Genomic DNA, 16,575 nt, shown 5'->3' with positions numbered 1-16,575 from the left:
GCGATAAAGAAACACATAGGCGCTGAACAAGATTTTAACAAGAGATGATGCTGGCATTTGACAGAGGAAGATAAATGCACGTGGTTTCCGTTGGTCCATTTGCAGACACATCAGCACAAGATTAAAGACCCTGTCTTTAAGGCATCTGAAGGCTGAATTGGGGTAATATTTGCCAGAGCTGGATGGAAGAATCTGAGACAGAGAGGGAGAGTGTGGCTCTTTTCGATCTTAGGGGAGTTTTAGCCAAATGAAAATATCTTTTGTAAACAGGATATTTTTTAAGTCAAATCGAGCTTTGCAGCTTTTGCGGGGCATGATTGCCCGGTCGGCCTGGAGTGTTGTATAAAAAGACACTGCTACAGGCCAGTCATTTACTGTAGGCAGCAGAAAAATAACTTTGACACATCAAAGAATTATTCATTAATATATTCGGCACATTAAAATGTGGAAAAGCATGCATAAAGCTAAGGCCACTGGGGGAGATGATGTTAAAAGCTGTTTGACTGGGAAAACAAAAAAGTCGCCAGAGCCAAAAATTGTCATGGAAACATTTCACATTATGTTTCCTTCTCAGGTATTTTCTACACTCAGGAGCTCAGGAGAATTCATGTCAGGATGCCCTCAAAAATGACAGGACCATTCAGATAAGTGGACAGATAAAAACACACGTTTTAAATGTATTAATGTTATCTCTAAAATGTCATTCACACACAGAAGATGCAGCGGTAGTGAGGACAGCCTCAGCAGACAGGTTGAACGAGAGGTAGCCAATCAGGTGCCGCTCGACGCTCTCCTGCTTGTTAAGGTGTTTGGAGGAGAGCGCTAGTGTTTGTGAATAGATCATATATTTAAAGTTAGAGTTTTGGTCTGTGCGAGGGTTTCCTCAAAAATTTGTATTAAGCACAGAAATTAGTTTCATCTTATAATAATGTTTGCTTTGTGTCTGTTTGCCCAGAAAATATCATCTATTGCCTGTTGGTTGTTGTTTGGATAATGGCGGCGCATCGTAGCCTCCAAAAGCATTTGTTACAGCATATATATTGATGGAGGTGCTTTGCTTGTTCTGTAAGCCGTAAGTGCCTCTCATTTGTTTGTTTTATTATTAGTTTTTTATTCTTTGCACAGTGTAGGCAACATTTCTTCCGATGCTACATTTGATTGTAATATTTGTCTGGCTGCATAGACGAGTTGTGCTCCATAATTTATATGTAGAAGATATTCAGCTGATTTTGCATGATGCCTTATAGTTGCATTTAATTTCTTCTTTAAACAGAGATCACAGAAGTTTGGCTTCTAAGTTATTATTTTATTCCTGGTTCTTGCATTTGCTTTGTATCGGGCATCTATTCTAACACTATGTTTAGGTCATGACTAATAGAAAATTGGTTTAACCTCTGAAAGTGTTATAGATTGTTGTCCATAGATTACGTTGTTGCTAATTATTTCATTATTTCTCTGTTTTCAAGAGCCACAAACCTGCTGATATTCTAGTTTCAATAAACAACTAAAGGAACATCTGGATGCATTCGAACCAGTGCCCCCTGGGAGCCACAACGGTCATAAACCAGTCACATTATACAGCCCTTTCCATTCGTAACATCCTGCTTCTGTCACAACTGATAACAGTGCCAAATAACAATAATGACTGGAAATTGCGACTCTGTATGCGAGTCTTTCAGGTCAGTTCTGACAATTATTTTTAACATTTAAACACTTTCTTTTCAAATCTTTAGTGTTATTAATAGTGTTTATACCAGATCATCATCAGGTCAAACCTTAAGATCTGAATCTTTCAGTCTCTTTTTTGTGACATTCAACAACATTCAAAGTCTCAAAGACAAAACTGCTTGTCAGCAGTCTTACCAGGTGTTCGTTGCTGTGTGTTCAGTAGAGAGGTTGTTCCAGGATGTATTTAGCCAAGCTTAGCACTCTTGGAAAAGAGGAAACTGTCAGAGGAAAAATACACTTTTCCAACAGCTCCAGAGAAAATTGTGCAAGAGTGACATTTATCTTGTGAGCTCGTAAGCTAGCAACCAAAACACCCAAGAATTACCTGGGATATAGTCAGGAGAGTGAGCAAAGCTCATCACTTATGATGTGCTGCATGCTGCTGAACCACTAAATAGCTCCAGCATGCTGCTCCCCATCCACCAGGGATGTGCAAGCCAGTGCATTCCTACTTGACGAGGGTTGCATCAGGGAGTGCATCCAGCATAAAAAGTATATGCCAAATCAAAAATGTGGTGGGTGGGCCTGCTCTGCCAGAGAACAGAAAGAACCACAGTGGCGACCCCCAATGTGGAGCAGCTAAAAGAAGAAAATGTAAGCTAATTTCTTGCTAAAACACATCGGCCCTCAGGCAAGGGTATTCTCAGATTGAGACGGGATTGGATGCAGATTCATCAAACTCTCTTAAGTGGGAAATTACTCATTTCAGCCCAATGAATTTTATTTGTCCATGAGGTAGTGGGTGCACGTTTGTGAGATCTCATCGTTAGCATCATCAATGCTCATAAAATTGCCACGTAAGGCCATGTAAGGTGGGAAAGTTTCATTGGAAAAATTTTATTTCTTTTAGTTAACTAACATTATTAAGACATTTCAGATCAAATTAGTGTGTCTTACCCTTGTGCATGACTTTTACAACATGTCTGGACCACTCATGAATTCAAATTACACGCAACAAAATCTCTGCCACATCTTCTCTTAAATCACATGTATGTGTCACTTATGAACAAATCTGTTCTTCCGAGTGGTTCTTCCATGAAAGCCAGTGTCTCATTTCCTCATTGTGTGTGTGTGTGTGTGTGTGTGTGTGTGTGTGTGTGTGTGTGTGTGTGTAACATACAGAAGATATAACGCAAATATGTCAGGTTTTGACATCGCTAGGCTAGCTCTTTCTTCATTGAGCACACAGATGTGAAATCTCATCTAACGTACATTAAGAGAGTGTTTTTAACAAGAGCAGTGTTCCTGTAAAGCAGAAGATCAGACAAGATACAGCAGAGTGCAACCTACTGCTCTGCTATTAAATGTGTGCTTAGTCACTTTGAATTTCTATTTGTTTAGAAATGTAATACCAGGCCAGAGTTGTCTCAAGTCAGTTCAAGAAGAAATACTCCAGTGAGGCAGTTTAAGTGCTTGAAAAAGAGATTCATAGCAACAGTGTTCTTTAAGGGGATCCAGTAATCTTTATGCCTCTGTGACAGGTCTATTGTATTCATCTGAATGGGTTCCTGTGTGATCTTAAAGTCTGCGTTTTAAGAGACACAGTGCGAGTTTTCTCTCCATTCCTTTGTTTATGTTTTGATCAGCGTCGCACACTAAATCACCAGCTCTCCCTCTGGTCACAGCTCCAGAGGTCAGCAGCTGAATTTATTTGAACTCTGAGTGCAAGCCCCCGGAGGAGAGCACTTTTGGTTGCACATGAAATCCACAGCAGAATACAAATGACCTATCTTTGCACAATGTTACATTTGTTGAGTTTAGATTATTCCCTTAGTTGCAGATTACAGGTTTTGGCGAGGAGCCTCATTCTCATGATGAGCTGATCTGTGTGATGTGTTATGATGGTACCTCAGACAAGCAGAAACACTAAATGCCTGATTTAATGTGGAAGTTCCCTTTTCGAGGCTGCAAATACTCGCTCCACCATTTCAGCATCTATTATCTCAATTAACTCAAATAGATTTTTTTTTTTCTTTCAGAATATTCTGGTGTGGAGTGTTTTCTGTCTGCCGGAGTTGCTTTTGCTTCGTGTGTGCTTTGGAGAAGGACGGCTGCAGTGAGAGGTTTTATTGAACATTGATTTTCAATAAATGGGAAATGTCATGTGGTGTGCAGTTACCATGCTGATGTACATGCAGCTTGATCTTAGTGTAATAGTCTGTTTCTGTCACTGGAGAAATGAGATCTATAGGAGATGCAGGACACTTAAATAACAGCACTATGCATCAACCAGGCATATCCCTGCACTGTGACTGCACTGACGACACTGTTGTATACATAAGAGGTAACAAGAGTTATAGAATCAGACCTGTCATGCCCATTCAAGCTGGGGGAGGCACGTGCCCCACCAGATTTTTCATATCCAGATTTCATATATTTTTAGTTTATTTTACATTTTATCTCTATATTGTTTAGAATATGCCCTGGTTGTCATTTTGCATCATGAGTCAAACTAATTATGTCATAGATCATGCCTCAAAAAGTCACACACCCCACTTTCCTGGTGTTATTGGAGGTAGGGATTTCTTTTAGAGTCTTGCAGCTGCTCATTACAGTAGGTATGAAAACTCTACACTTGGTTATTATTGCTTCGCCTCTCACTAGTTAATGTTATATCAGGGTGTGTGTAGATGTGGGTACAGGCTACATGTACCTGAGCTAATGGTGATGATGGATCTTTCAAGGAGGTTGAGCAGGTGGGAAAGAGGGCTGTCACTGCTCAGTCTGAGCTTTTATTGGCAGTGGAGCAGACACAGGTATGAGACAATGTCAGCGCAGCCTCATCTGTATTAATGCTGCTTCCTGCATTGTGTTTGAAAATGCAGCTATTACCATGTTGGCAGCTTCCTTTCATCCGTGGCTTTATTATATATGTTCTCTAAGTTAATTTCCTTTGTGGCTCTTTTTATGGGAATGTAGAAGCTAGTGTAGAAGTGAGTGAATAAGTGTCAATAACCATAACAGCATCAATAATTGGCACATAAGTCTCTAAATAAATATACAGTATTCAGCCTAATATAAAGTGGGAGATTACTGAGCTACAAAGTCCCCCAAAGTCTTTGAATTCCGCTCTAATGGAATGGAAGTTTGGCTTGCATGATGCCCCTGCATGGAAGAGTAGAATACTTTTAGTAGGCGTTTGCTCAGCTTGGCTATAATGAGCACAGCACTGGGGATAATGTGGTGGAAAGAAAACTGCATGCACCTTCTCCAGCGTCCTTATTAGCACAACTCTGTCTGCCCATGAGGTTATGGAGTCACAGTGTGCTGCAAGTCATGCCATGATCCCCATGTGGTCACTTTGAACTGAGCTTCTATACAGTGAAGGTCCAGAGAAGGAAAAGTGGGGAGAAAGCTGAGGCGTTCCTAAACTGCTTTGTGCTTTCGTTGGAGTGACAGTTGAAATGATAAAATAATGAAAAACAATAAGTGCACTGATAAAACACCTCAAATAAAACACTGCAAATATACTTTTAAGTGGCGTCATGAGCAGCCCAGAAATGTACGGCGACAAAATGTGGCAATGAATGCAACTTAATTAGAGTGCATTTGTTTATCATGTATTTTTAGCAGCATGCTGCAGTGCTACTTGACATAGCAGCATGCCAAAGCACATTCTGTCACTTTGTTTAAAATAAAACTCTGTGACAAAAGGAACGGGGTGTACATACATAATGTTCCTCGTTGTTTCATGCCATCTTTTCTTGTGAGTGTCCTCTCACTAATGATGTCTGACAGGGACAGGTTGAAAGATAAAGGTTAATCACTCTGTGTCCAAGTGCTCAAAGACCCAAATCCTTTCTGCTGTGCCGTCCTTTGTATTCCACAAGAGTACCTGCAGCTCCTCGTTTCCCCTCTGTAATTGCTTTGTAGAAGGGCAATGTTTCAGGACAAAGTATAGATAAAGGATATTTTGTTGTGTTTGTAATGGCCTCAGCATTAAAGCCATTTCCTCTCAAGGATTTCACATAATATTTCATGCTCATTCAGTAGCTGTCCTAATTAGGGCTGCAACTACTAGCTTATTATTAAGGATTGGATGCTGTCCGCAGTTTTTTTTTTTTTGTTTGACCAATTAATAAGTAGGATACAAAATGTCCCAAATACTGCCCATTACAAGATAACAAGTGATGGCATCAACTTGGTTGTGTGAGAAAAGTTAAAAAAAGGAAAGGTGTTCAATTTGAAATGATACAAAATGTCAGAAAAACAACATCGGTTGACTGACTATTCCATTAATAATCAACTAATGATTTCATCAGTCAATACAGCTGTAAACAGTTCTGCCAAACCTGCAGCGTGTAAGACCAACGAGGCAGTGTAATAGTGTTGCACAACAGTTCACAAAGCTTATGTTCACTTTCTCGAGTGCAATAATTTTGCAAAGGACTGAGATTGAATAAGTATAGTAACTATTCAGTGCTATTAATATTGTAAAGGTACTGAAAAGCTTTCCGTGAGCATTCATACTTTGTCAAAGGGAAAGGTTGTATAGAGCAATAGCGTAGGCTGAAATCTACTAAAGCAAACACTACATACATCTCTCTGGACTAAGTTTGTTACATGCAGAGACAAGCTCAACTATCAGTGAGAAGTTAAAATTAGATTGTCGGTCCAATAACAGAATATCCCTGTTGTTGGGGAGACATTCATTGTGTCTCAGCACAATCCATCATAGCCTCGCACAGAGCTCCAGACATTTATGAGATGTGTTTCTACCTCTTGCATTATGTGCAGGGCGATACAACCAATAATGCCTTTCTTTGAATTATTACTATCATGCTATGCCTCTCATGAGATCCTTAGTTTTAGTTGAGCTGGAAACAATGAGCACGTACTGAATTAGATGTGGGAATCCCAAATCATTTTGTTCAGTTCAGTTCAAAGTTCAGTTCAGTCACGGGCTGTGGTTGGTTTACTTTTATTCCAAAGGTAAGCAGTCGCGTCACTTCAAATAAGCTTGAACTCTGATTCTGACATCATAGTACATTCAGTCTGTTGCGAGTCCAACCACCCACGTTCAGTTCAATACAAACTTAGCTAAAACAAGCACCACTATGGTTAATAGCTCAGCAGCTGAGATACAACTACGATCAATCAATATCAATATCAAATCATGATTGTTTCTGTGGCTGTCATGGCTGGACATGCTTTTTAACGTGGAAGTGGCGTGCTGCGAGTCACGGCTGTGCTGTCAAAGGCACCCTCGGTCACCAATGAGGAGCTCTGCTGCTAAAAGCTGCTGATCGGGTCAGTGACGGTGGTGATTCAATATCGTCAGTCCACACTGAAGATTAGTTGATAAAGATTTGGTCATGCATTGACTCAACACCTCTATACTGAAGTTTAAAGTTTTAAGTTTTTCCTTAAATGTTAGTATAAAGAGTCCACTTCAAAGCACCAGTTCAGCAGTGGCTTAGAAAGTGTCTTTGAGATGTGCATGTTCTTTTACTTTTTTGTGGTTTGGCTCAGTTTGCCACGAGCCTGTATCTCAAAACCTTATTGTAGAAAGTGTAATAGCACTGCCGGCATCAGGCCTCCCATCCACACTGTGCAGCTGAGATGAACCACCCAAGGCTGCGCCACCACTGGCTTTGCAGACACTTTAATAAACTAAGGTGGCTGGATTTGAGCTGGCCCCAGACTGGTTATGTCTTTACCTCTGCAGGGTTATTTTCTTATTACTTTGCACTGAGTTTTTGCTTATCTTCCTAGCCTACTGTTAGATGTGCAGTAAAAGTCCTCTGGGACAAAACTGTGATTTGAGGATATATAAATAAAACTGACTCAACGTGACTTCCTGCAACACCAAGAGAACCGAGGTAAACAAAGCTGAACTGTGTAGTACACGGTGTGTTTGTGTGTTTCTGGGATTTAAGGCTCTGCTATTCTTGCTTGCGGGTTTGTTTTTAGTCTGCTTTTGTCTTAATAGCGGTTTGGCCTCGAAGAAACGTGAAGAAACAGTCATGCAAAACATAAGCTGCTCTATTGCATTTGGCCATTATATTCTGCTATCCCACCCTTCTTTTTTACTGTCTGGACACAGTTTGGAATAAAACATAATGAGATAAAGGCAGATACAGCAAAAGCATCCTAAACTGAGAGAACTGACTTTAAGCGAATGTGCCGGTCATCAGTCTGATTTTGATGTTGAAAAGTGCCAGAAAAGGTTGTTGCTATAAATCTCCATTTCACACCTTGCAGCACACACAGAGGGGCCTATGCCTATATTTTCTATTTTTCACGCTACATATAGAAGTCTCCTCGGATGATGACGCTGCACAAGCTCAGTATGTGTTCAGATTTTACAGTGTGCTTTTTTGGACACTTTCTGCAGCTCCTTTCACATTCACTACTCTGCAATCTGTCTCATCACCGAATTACAGTAAAACTGCCCAGATGTAATTACAGACAGTAACTATGATGAATATACTTCTGTAATTACTCAGCAGTTCTATTTCACTCATCACAGAATGTCAGCACCAGTTATTATCTGCATAATGAGACACGTTCTTGGACAATGTATAGCTGCGCTTGAGAGAAATTATGCAGAATCGTAACTTCATCATTTGTCAAGTCATGTCTCTTCAGACTTTCATAGCAATCTAAACAAAAGGTTAGAGATCAGGTCAGAGACTTAGTGCTGGTCAAAGTGTATAATACATTTCTCTGCCGTCCTACGCTGAGAATATTAATATGTTAGTGAAATTTTAAGCCATCTCTCTGACTAAAACAAAATGCTGCTACATTCATTTGTAAAGACGTTGCCTTTGACAGCTCCATCTGCCTTTTCCTGATGGTTTCTGCCTTGTTTGATAAAACTTCGAACACAGTAAACCTCCCCATTTACAGAGAACAAATTCAATGAAAGCAACAACACTACATCTACAAACGTGTGACAATATGCAATCTTGGCAGACTCATTTATGGTTTATTTGATGGACAGATACATAGACAATCTGAAAAACAGCCATCTGATGCAACTGTTTATAGCAGATGACCACCAATTTGGGAGATGCCAATCCAACCACCACATATTACCACAACAGATCTTGAAAGGGTTTAAAGCTTCCCTTCCCAGGTTGTATTTGTCTCCTCTGAGTGTTACCATCTAGTGGAATAGATGGACCATATATTTTCAGTTATGAGCAGCAGCTGTGGATAATGGCCAGTAGATGAGGGTCACAACAGTTACTGAGCTCTCCTTGGTTCAGGAGGTCCACGTAGATAAGCAGGGTGCTCACAGTCCAATTTGCAGTAATGATCAAACATAAGCAGGCCCTCACAATGGCTGGGGGCCTGTTAATTTCGAGGACATTGGTGTTTCATGTATAAACCTGTCATAAAGCAATGAACCACCGTTCTTCTCTGAAGGATTTTTCATAGAGCAGCTGCTGCAAACGGACACATGGTATACCTTGATCCAACTCTTTTTGCTCTGTTTTCGGTCTCTACCAATTCCTGAGGGAAATATCTGACTTTTTAATTGCTAAGTGCTCCACTATTTTAGAGCTCTTTTTACTGAAAGCGGTTGCAGAACAGTAAAGTTAAACTCTGTGTAAAGCTCCATGAAGCTGAGTGGACCTGTGGACTGGGCTGATTCTCTGTAGGTTCATTACTATGAGGGACCCCTCTGACAGATTGTCATTTGATACATTGTTCTTGTAAAACTAGCAGCCTTAAGGTTGCATGTTAGCCTGGTTCATAGAGACCAACGTTGTCTGGACAGAGATGTTAAAACAAATTGGTCTCCAGGCTGAAATCCACATTCTTTGAATGCCCAGTTGTTTTATCCGTTGTTTTCATGCAGCAGGACAGAGCAGCACACTATGCATTGTTTGTTTTGCTTGTGAGAAAAATGTAAGCATCGTTTTTTTTAAGCGTTTAAACAAATTACAAATAGTGTTGTCCCTGATGAAGACGCTCTTTTCTATAGGTGATAACTACCTGGCTGTGACTAAGCTCGAGACAAAAAGCCAATAAAGTAGATTGAAAGTGAGACTGCTTGAAGGGAAGGATCATCAGGAAAAGGTAAATAAGAGTAAAAGAGTGTGAAGTGACAGAGAAGCAAGCAATTAACTTTTAACAGTCTACTCGTACTAGACTCTAATGGCTTTTCATTTTTTATGAAACTAATTGCTTTTTATAGTAGCAAAGTTTGAGGTTCATGTATAAAAGATTTTTAATAGAAAATGCATAATTTCTCAATTGTGTAAATCAGTTCTTGTTCTAAAACAAAGCTTCCATTCCATGCAGGACTAAAAAAAGGGTCTGTGCCCATTTGTATGAAGCATTAGTGAACGTCCATCACAGTCTGCACTCAGTAAGAACAACTGCAACCACTGAAAATCTACATAAAAATCCAAAGCACGTGAGAAACAGAATTAGCCAGAAATAGAGAGCACGTGACAGCAGATTGCATGGTCATTGTTACTGACCCTGAATGGAGAACAGTCCACACTCGGTGAGCACAGCCTGGATGTGGAGTCAGGCAGAGCTGGCTGCTCAGGAGCACAGACTATCTTGAGTGAAGGAGAGGTAGAAACACAGCAGCACTTCCTTCTTTGCTGCACACAATCCGAATAAACAGAAGCAGTGATTCTAACAGCTATGGAAACCTGCTGTTTCCTCTGTTCTCGGAGGATCATTAGATGTTCCTTCTGTGATCATGACAGGATAGAACATACTAGTCTGACACAATCTTTGTAATAATGGGAGTTAGGAGGCAGATTCTCAAATTTATACTTACTATGAAATAGTGGTTTTCATTTTGGGTGATTTCACATGCATGATTTGCTTTGGCAACAAATATTACGGTGTTTTAAGCTTTTAGATTCACTAGTGCCGTTTAATTCTCTAAATTAAGACGCTGAGTAATTTGGTCGCATCTGTCTGAAATTAATCATTGCGGAGTCACCAATTTTGAAGCTACAATTTAAAGTTGGGAAAAACTACACACAGCAGCGTTTCATAATTATCAGTTGAATATACCCTAAATAATGCGCCATATGCCGAGTCTCAGAGGCACAGTGTCTCTGGAGGATCTTAAATTCTCTGTGCTCAGTAGAAGTACATTTTAGCTGTTCCTGTGGGTAAGCTCAGATGTGCAGCCAGGCTGCCAAATGAAAACAAATGCCAGCGTGGATTTTCAAGCACAAAGGATCTTTCAGTTGCATTGGTCAAACAGCACAAAGCCATGCAGAGAAGCAGAAAGGTGTCCACACAGGCTGTTGAAAAGGATTAGAAAGTGTCTTAAGGTGAATAATTTCAGTTGGAATACCTCTCACATGGTTAAGATTCTGGGTCTGGATTCTGTACAACGAATGAGGGCACACTGGCGCACCTGTTATTGACTCTTTCTTTAAGCCACACAAACCTGCAGCATTGTCTTTCATTGCTGACATAAAACCATATTTCTCTGTACCTGAAGCTTTGGTGCTGGATGAATGGCAGGCTGTTGTTATGCTCTGCATGTTGTTCTTCTTGGCAGTAGTTCTGTAGCCTCTCCATTTTGAAAAGTATGAGACTTGTTTTGCCCTGCTGTGATGGATATAGATTTTCTCTGTCAAGTCAGATACCCATCACACCCACATTTCTGAACCTTTCGCATATAGAAATCTCAAAGATTTGTTTATAGGTGTGCACATTAAAGGAATAGTTGACATTTGGGGAAATGCAACTGGACTCACTTTCTTCCAGAGAGCTAGATGAGATCGCTACCGGTCAAATGTCCATCTGTTAAGTATGAAGCTGCAGCCAGGAGTTAATTTAGCTTGACACAAAGACCTGAAGCAGGGAAAACAGCTCGCATTGCTCTGTCCAAAAACAAACAGGAGAGAAAAAAGGCATAACATGATATTCTTTTTCTTTTTTTACATTTGCACAGAGCTAGGCTAGCTGTCTCCAGTGTTAAGATAAGATAAGATACGATAAGATATCAATCCCATAGCAGGGAAATTTGCAGTATTACAGCAGCAAATGGGATCATATAATAGTAAGAAGCATCTGTTTAAAAAAGCAAGATATGATTCAGAAAACTCATACAGGAAAATATTGATATTGCCCAGTTTAGCATGCACTGGCATTGCGCATGAGTGAATATGTCAGTTTGGGTGTGTGTGGTGTACTGGGAGCAGTGTTGATTTTAGAGGCTGACAGCAGCAGGAAGGAAGGACCTGCGGTAGCTCTCCTTCACACGCAGCAGGTGAAGCAGCCTGCAGCTGAAGGAGCTGCCCAGCGTTGTCAAAGTGCCCTGCATGGGGTGGGACATGTTGTCCATCAGTGATGATTGCTTAGCTATCATCCTGCTTTCTTCCATCAGCTCCAATGGGGGGAGGGGGGCGTCCCCGGACAGAGCTGACCTTCCTAACCAGTCTGTTACTGTAAGTCTCTTCCTGTCAGCAGTATAGATGTCGCTCCACTCGTGCCACCACAGAGTCAAAAAAGGTCTTCAGGACTACCTCTTGTACTCCTCAGCAGATACAGTCTGCTCTGGCCTCTTTTATATAGTGCATTTGTATTGTCAGTCCAGTCCGATTTATTATTCAGGTGAACATCCAGGTGCTTGTAAGATTCCACCATTTCAGTGTTCGCTCCCTGGATGTTCACTAGTGTAAGAGGAGAGTGTTTGCATCTGCAGAAATCCACCACCAGCTCTCTGGTTTTCCCTGCATTGATCTGAGGGTAGTTCTGCTGGCACCAATTTACAAATCCCTGGGTGACTTCTCTGTACTCCCTGTCCTCTCCGGCTGCTGTGAGGCCGAGCAGTCGTCAGAGAACTTTTGCAGGTGGCAGTTAGCTGAATTATGTGTGAAAGTCTGCAGTGGAGAGGCTGAAGAGGAAGAGAGCCAGGGCTCTGAGCTAAGCTTCTGAGCTAAGCTTACCTTTAGACATGAGAGTGGTATTGATCTTCTCATCTATCTCCAAGCTGGTGGTTAGCCGGTGACTGAAAACGGAGCAAAAAGAAAAATGAGTGTTGGGCTTACATTCATTAGGCTGCATTTCAAAAGGTGATAGCTCAGTGTTGTGTTCACAGCTTGATTTCTGCTTGGCCCCAAAAGTCTCTGATTGCATGTTTAATAATATTTACACCTACTTCCTCTTAGGTATTTGTGAGGCGTATACTGAGGATTCATCACAATCACAGTTCAACAGTTAAAACCACACACTAGCTGCCTTTTGGCTCTTAGTGTGGTGGTGGTGGTGGGTCAAAGGATGCGTTTATCAAAATGAGCATCCAGAGGTCACGTCCTTGCAGGCCTTTTATAATTTTAATGTAAACAACACTTGAGAAGAGCTGGTGGTTCAGCACATGAGTATTTTTATTTTTGTGCGGCGTTTCCATGTCCTTGATGCCTTTTACCACTGCCAGAAATGTGGTATTATGGTAATTTACTTTCTCTATTTGCACACCACTCAGCAGACTGAGGCTCCCAGCTAAAATGGCTTAGTGGACGTGTATACTTCTACTGTCTATTCACTTTTGACTTAAAGCACAATAACTGCAATCCATAATAACCGAAAGTGGCAAAGAGTCGCGGCAGCGGGTTTATATATATATCGACTCGGCTGAAAATCCAAACAAAAAGCACAAAAATCACTGAGATCTGTTCATGGGTTGTGTCACTTTCAATCTGAGTTGAAGGCTCTGCGCTCAGTCGTGCTTTGATATTTTAGGTGAAGGAAAATAGAATAGAACACATTGATTCGGTGCAACATTTACCATGCCTTCCTCCACTTTTCTTTTCATTCATCATCTTAGGCTGCTGAGCCCATTGAACTGGATACATCGCCTTGAACAACACTTCAGATGGTGCAAGCTTTTGCTCTGATGATGTGGACATGAATCACTTTGTCGTTGCTTCAAAGAGAATGAGAATAGTATTGATTTTCTTTTAAATTGTGTATCTTGCTGTTTCTTTTCATGATGGAGGAGACATATTGCATTTCACTCATACCTAGAAATCCAAAATCATATCTGTTTTATGTCAGTAATTATTCATTTGTCAGTATGTCCTGTTGGATGTCCATTATTTTCTTGCCTCTGCAGGGGTGCTGTGTGAAAACACAGCCAGCTGCTTAAAGTTCTTGTATTTCTGAGACGGCGCTGGAATTAGCATATCTGTCTCGGTGGCTACAGCTTGTAAAGAGATGTATTCCTGAGCAGCATTATTAATAAGGTTTCTGCAATGAATTGCATTTATAAAGAGTGGATTTTGTTTCGTGGCTAATAGCTGTTTTGTTGTTTTTTGACAAATCTTCCATCGTTATGGAAAGTTAAAAGAGGTCCGTGTACTTTCTTTATAATCGTCTCTCTTTCACCTCTGTTTCACTGCAGTGTTATTTCAGAGCAGGCTGAAGTTTTTTGGACACAGTTTCTCCAGAGACACTTGTCTTCTGTCATCTTTCTATTTCCTGTACCTGTAAGAGGAGCCCTAGAGCCGTTTGTTTCCCCATCCTCCTACCACATGCCCTGTTTTCCATCCTGCTGAGTCTCTCTGCTTCATGCCTGCACAAGCACACAGCCCAGCCATGTTGCAGCAGTTTGAAGATATGTAACATGCGTGTATAACAGTCACTGTGTTATGATATAGGACAAATATTCATTCAGTGCTGACGAAATCCTGTTTCGGTGTGAGATTGAATTTAATAACAAGAATGGCTGGGTGCTTTTTCTTCATCTTATGATCAATAGAGATAAAAGGTCTGAGTCTGTAACAGAGTGGCTCATGGTGGCCAGCTGTAATTGTGTTTGCCTCACAGCTTTAACTTGTATCATTAATTATCCGCAGCACTGTACTGGCGAAAAAGGGGCGGGAAGCTAAAGGGAGCAGGTCTTGCTACTGTGATAGTTCCTCCTTCGGTTCTCTGTGTTGACTCTGGATCCCAACATATTGAATGTGAATGCATATTTCATGACAGAGCTTTGGGAGTGAGGGAGAGGGAAGGGCGGTGAATCGAAGAGAACCTGTGCTTTTTGAGAGGTAACACACAGAGACAGAGCAGCGCTGTCACAAAAGAAAACGGTCTTGCATTTTGCGTGCTTGTGTGATTCTGTCTGTGTGTGGGTGCGTATGATAATGCAAACACTTAAGTGTGGCCTGTGTGTGCCTGCGTGGGTGTACAGTATGACATCAAATTCTGTATTCACAATGCATTTCTTATCTCAGTTGTCTGACTCAAGCGCGGCACATCACAGGTGTAGCTGTGGTCAACAACATGTGTCATGATGAAGGGCTTTATTAGAAGGTTTGGTGGTCCTCTCCATGCTGAGGGAGTGGAGAGATAATGGGATTCAGACAGAGGTGTGTTTGGGGTTGGCGGGGGAGCTGCAGCCTGTCAGATAATGACACCAAAATGCCAGATTCCCCTGCATAATGATTCATCATTAATTCTGATCTTACCATAGAAGGCAAAGGCTGTGGTGACAGGAGGGTCACGCTCGGCTATTTACATTAGCCGTGACGGTGCATTTGGAGTGCACAAGAGGAAAATCTTTGAATAGCATTAATGGTGTGCAGAGATGAGCAACTCCATGTAATGGAACCTTAATTACTTCCTGTCACGTGTGCAGGTCCCACAGTTGCTTTTACTCTATCGATACATCAATGCCTGGCTTCATAAACCACACATTTAAAGACCCCTATTAACCTACAGATGAGAACCTCATTAGGAGCATGTTTGGTATACCAATTTGCACAACTAAATAAATTACCTTTTGCTTTTACAGTGATAAGCATATAAAACGATTTACAATCAGCCAGGCAAGGCACAGCATCTGTAGTGCTGGTTAACCTTATCATTATCAATTCTGTTGCTCCACACTAAAAGTAATGCTTTACTGTTGCTTCACAGTCTATGACGCAACATTTGTGCTATAAATGCTCACTGTTATCATTTATTTTCCATTTCCGTTCCATTAAAGTTACCGAATCTTTCAATATATTTGACTACCAAACAAGCAACAGCTGGACAGCCTGGGTTCACGCTCCATGTCGGGGAGCATCTGCCCTGCGGAGGTGTGATTGCAGAAATCACAGGCACCTCCAGAGTTTTGTTGCTGATTCTCCCACATCCATTTCATACACACCTGAGCTGAGATGATGCAGGTCGGTCAGCGTTTCAGTGGCCATCTGGACAGATGACCCAACGACTCTGAGAGCAGCTGAAGGGTGGAGTTCTTGCCATGTTGTACATTTAGCCTCCAGCTTCAGAATGCGACTGGAGTAGTTTGACCCTGGCACTGCTGTAGGGAAGAGAAGATAATGCAGAATGTTTTGTATCATCTGTTGGGATGAAGCAGTTCTGCTTTCAAGCCAAACAATTTAAACACATCGAAGAGCAGAGAGCAGCGGAGGACAGCATTAGCTCAGGCAGAACCCTGATGTTATGATTGCATTAGCTGATTGGCATCAGCTGCTTCATTCATGCTTCACAATCACTGGCTGCTTGGCTACCAGCTGGCAAGTAGCATCCAATCAGATTCATGTAAGCCTCATGCAACCTGCCACACTTGCCTCAGATCACTCCACTACCCCAAACTCCTCCATAGTGTATGTACTTAGCATTTGGTTTTGTTGATTTAACTAAGATCTATCATTTGTGTGTGTTTACTGCAGACAGATTAGCTCTTTCAGCAGAATGTGCACTGCCACTTGGATTTTTGGAAAGCTCCCTCACACAACTGAGCCTTTTCCACTCAATTCAACTGTCTAAGATATGCAATCCACAATCAATACATTGACATCAGTGTTTCTGGCTAAATTTCATCTTGTAATGTTCAATGCTGAGATAAGATTTTTTTTTGTTCATAATTTAGATATTGTCATGGTGGCTGAGATAAAATTA

At 41.2% G+C, this 16,575-nt stretch overlaps 1 protein-coding gene across 2 annotated transcripts in view; it reads left to right on the top strand.

Moving 5' to 3' along the window:
- Positions 1–16,575, top strand: part of b3galt1b (UDP-Gal:betaGlcNAc beta 1,3-galactosyltransferase, polypeptide 1b) — a 48,316-nt gene that overhangs the window by 10,508 nt on the left and 21,233 nt on the right. Inside the window, exons 2-3 of one of the 2 annotated variants that reach the window (XM_070975952.1) lie at positions 575–1,072; positions 1,467–1,679. The exons of the other annotated variant lie outside the window; for it this stretch is intronic. The gene's annotated coding sequence lies outside the window, so the exon portion shown is untranslated. The remainder of the gene's footprint in view (positions 1–574; positions 1,073–1,466; positions 1,680–16,575) is intronic. 2 annotated transcript variants of the gene reach the window in all.

Source organism: Chaetodon trifascialis, chromosome 12 (genome assembly GCF_039877785.1).
Source record: "Chaetodon trifascialis isolate fChaTrf1 chromosome 12, fChaTrf1.hap1, whole genome shotgun sequence".
Taxonomy (NCBI): Eukaryota; Metazoa; Chordata; class Actinopteri; order Chaetodontiformes; family Chaetodontidae; genus Chaetodon; species Chaetodon trifascialis.
Note: the sequence above shows the minus strand (reverse complement) of the source record. Positions and strands in the feature narration are given on the sequence as shown.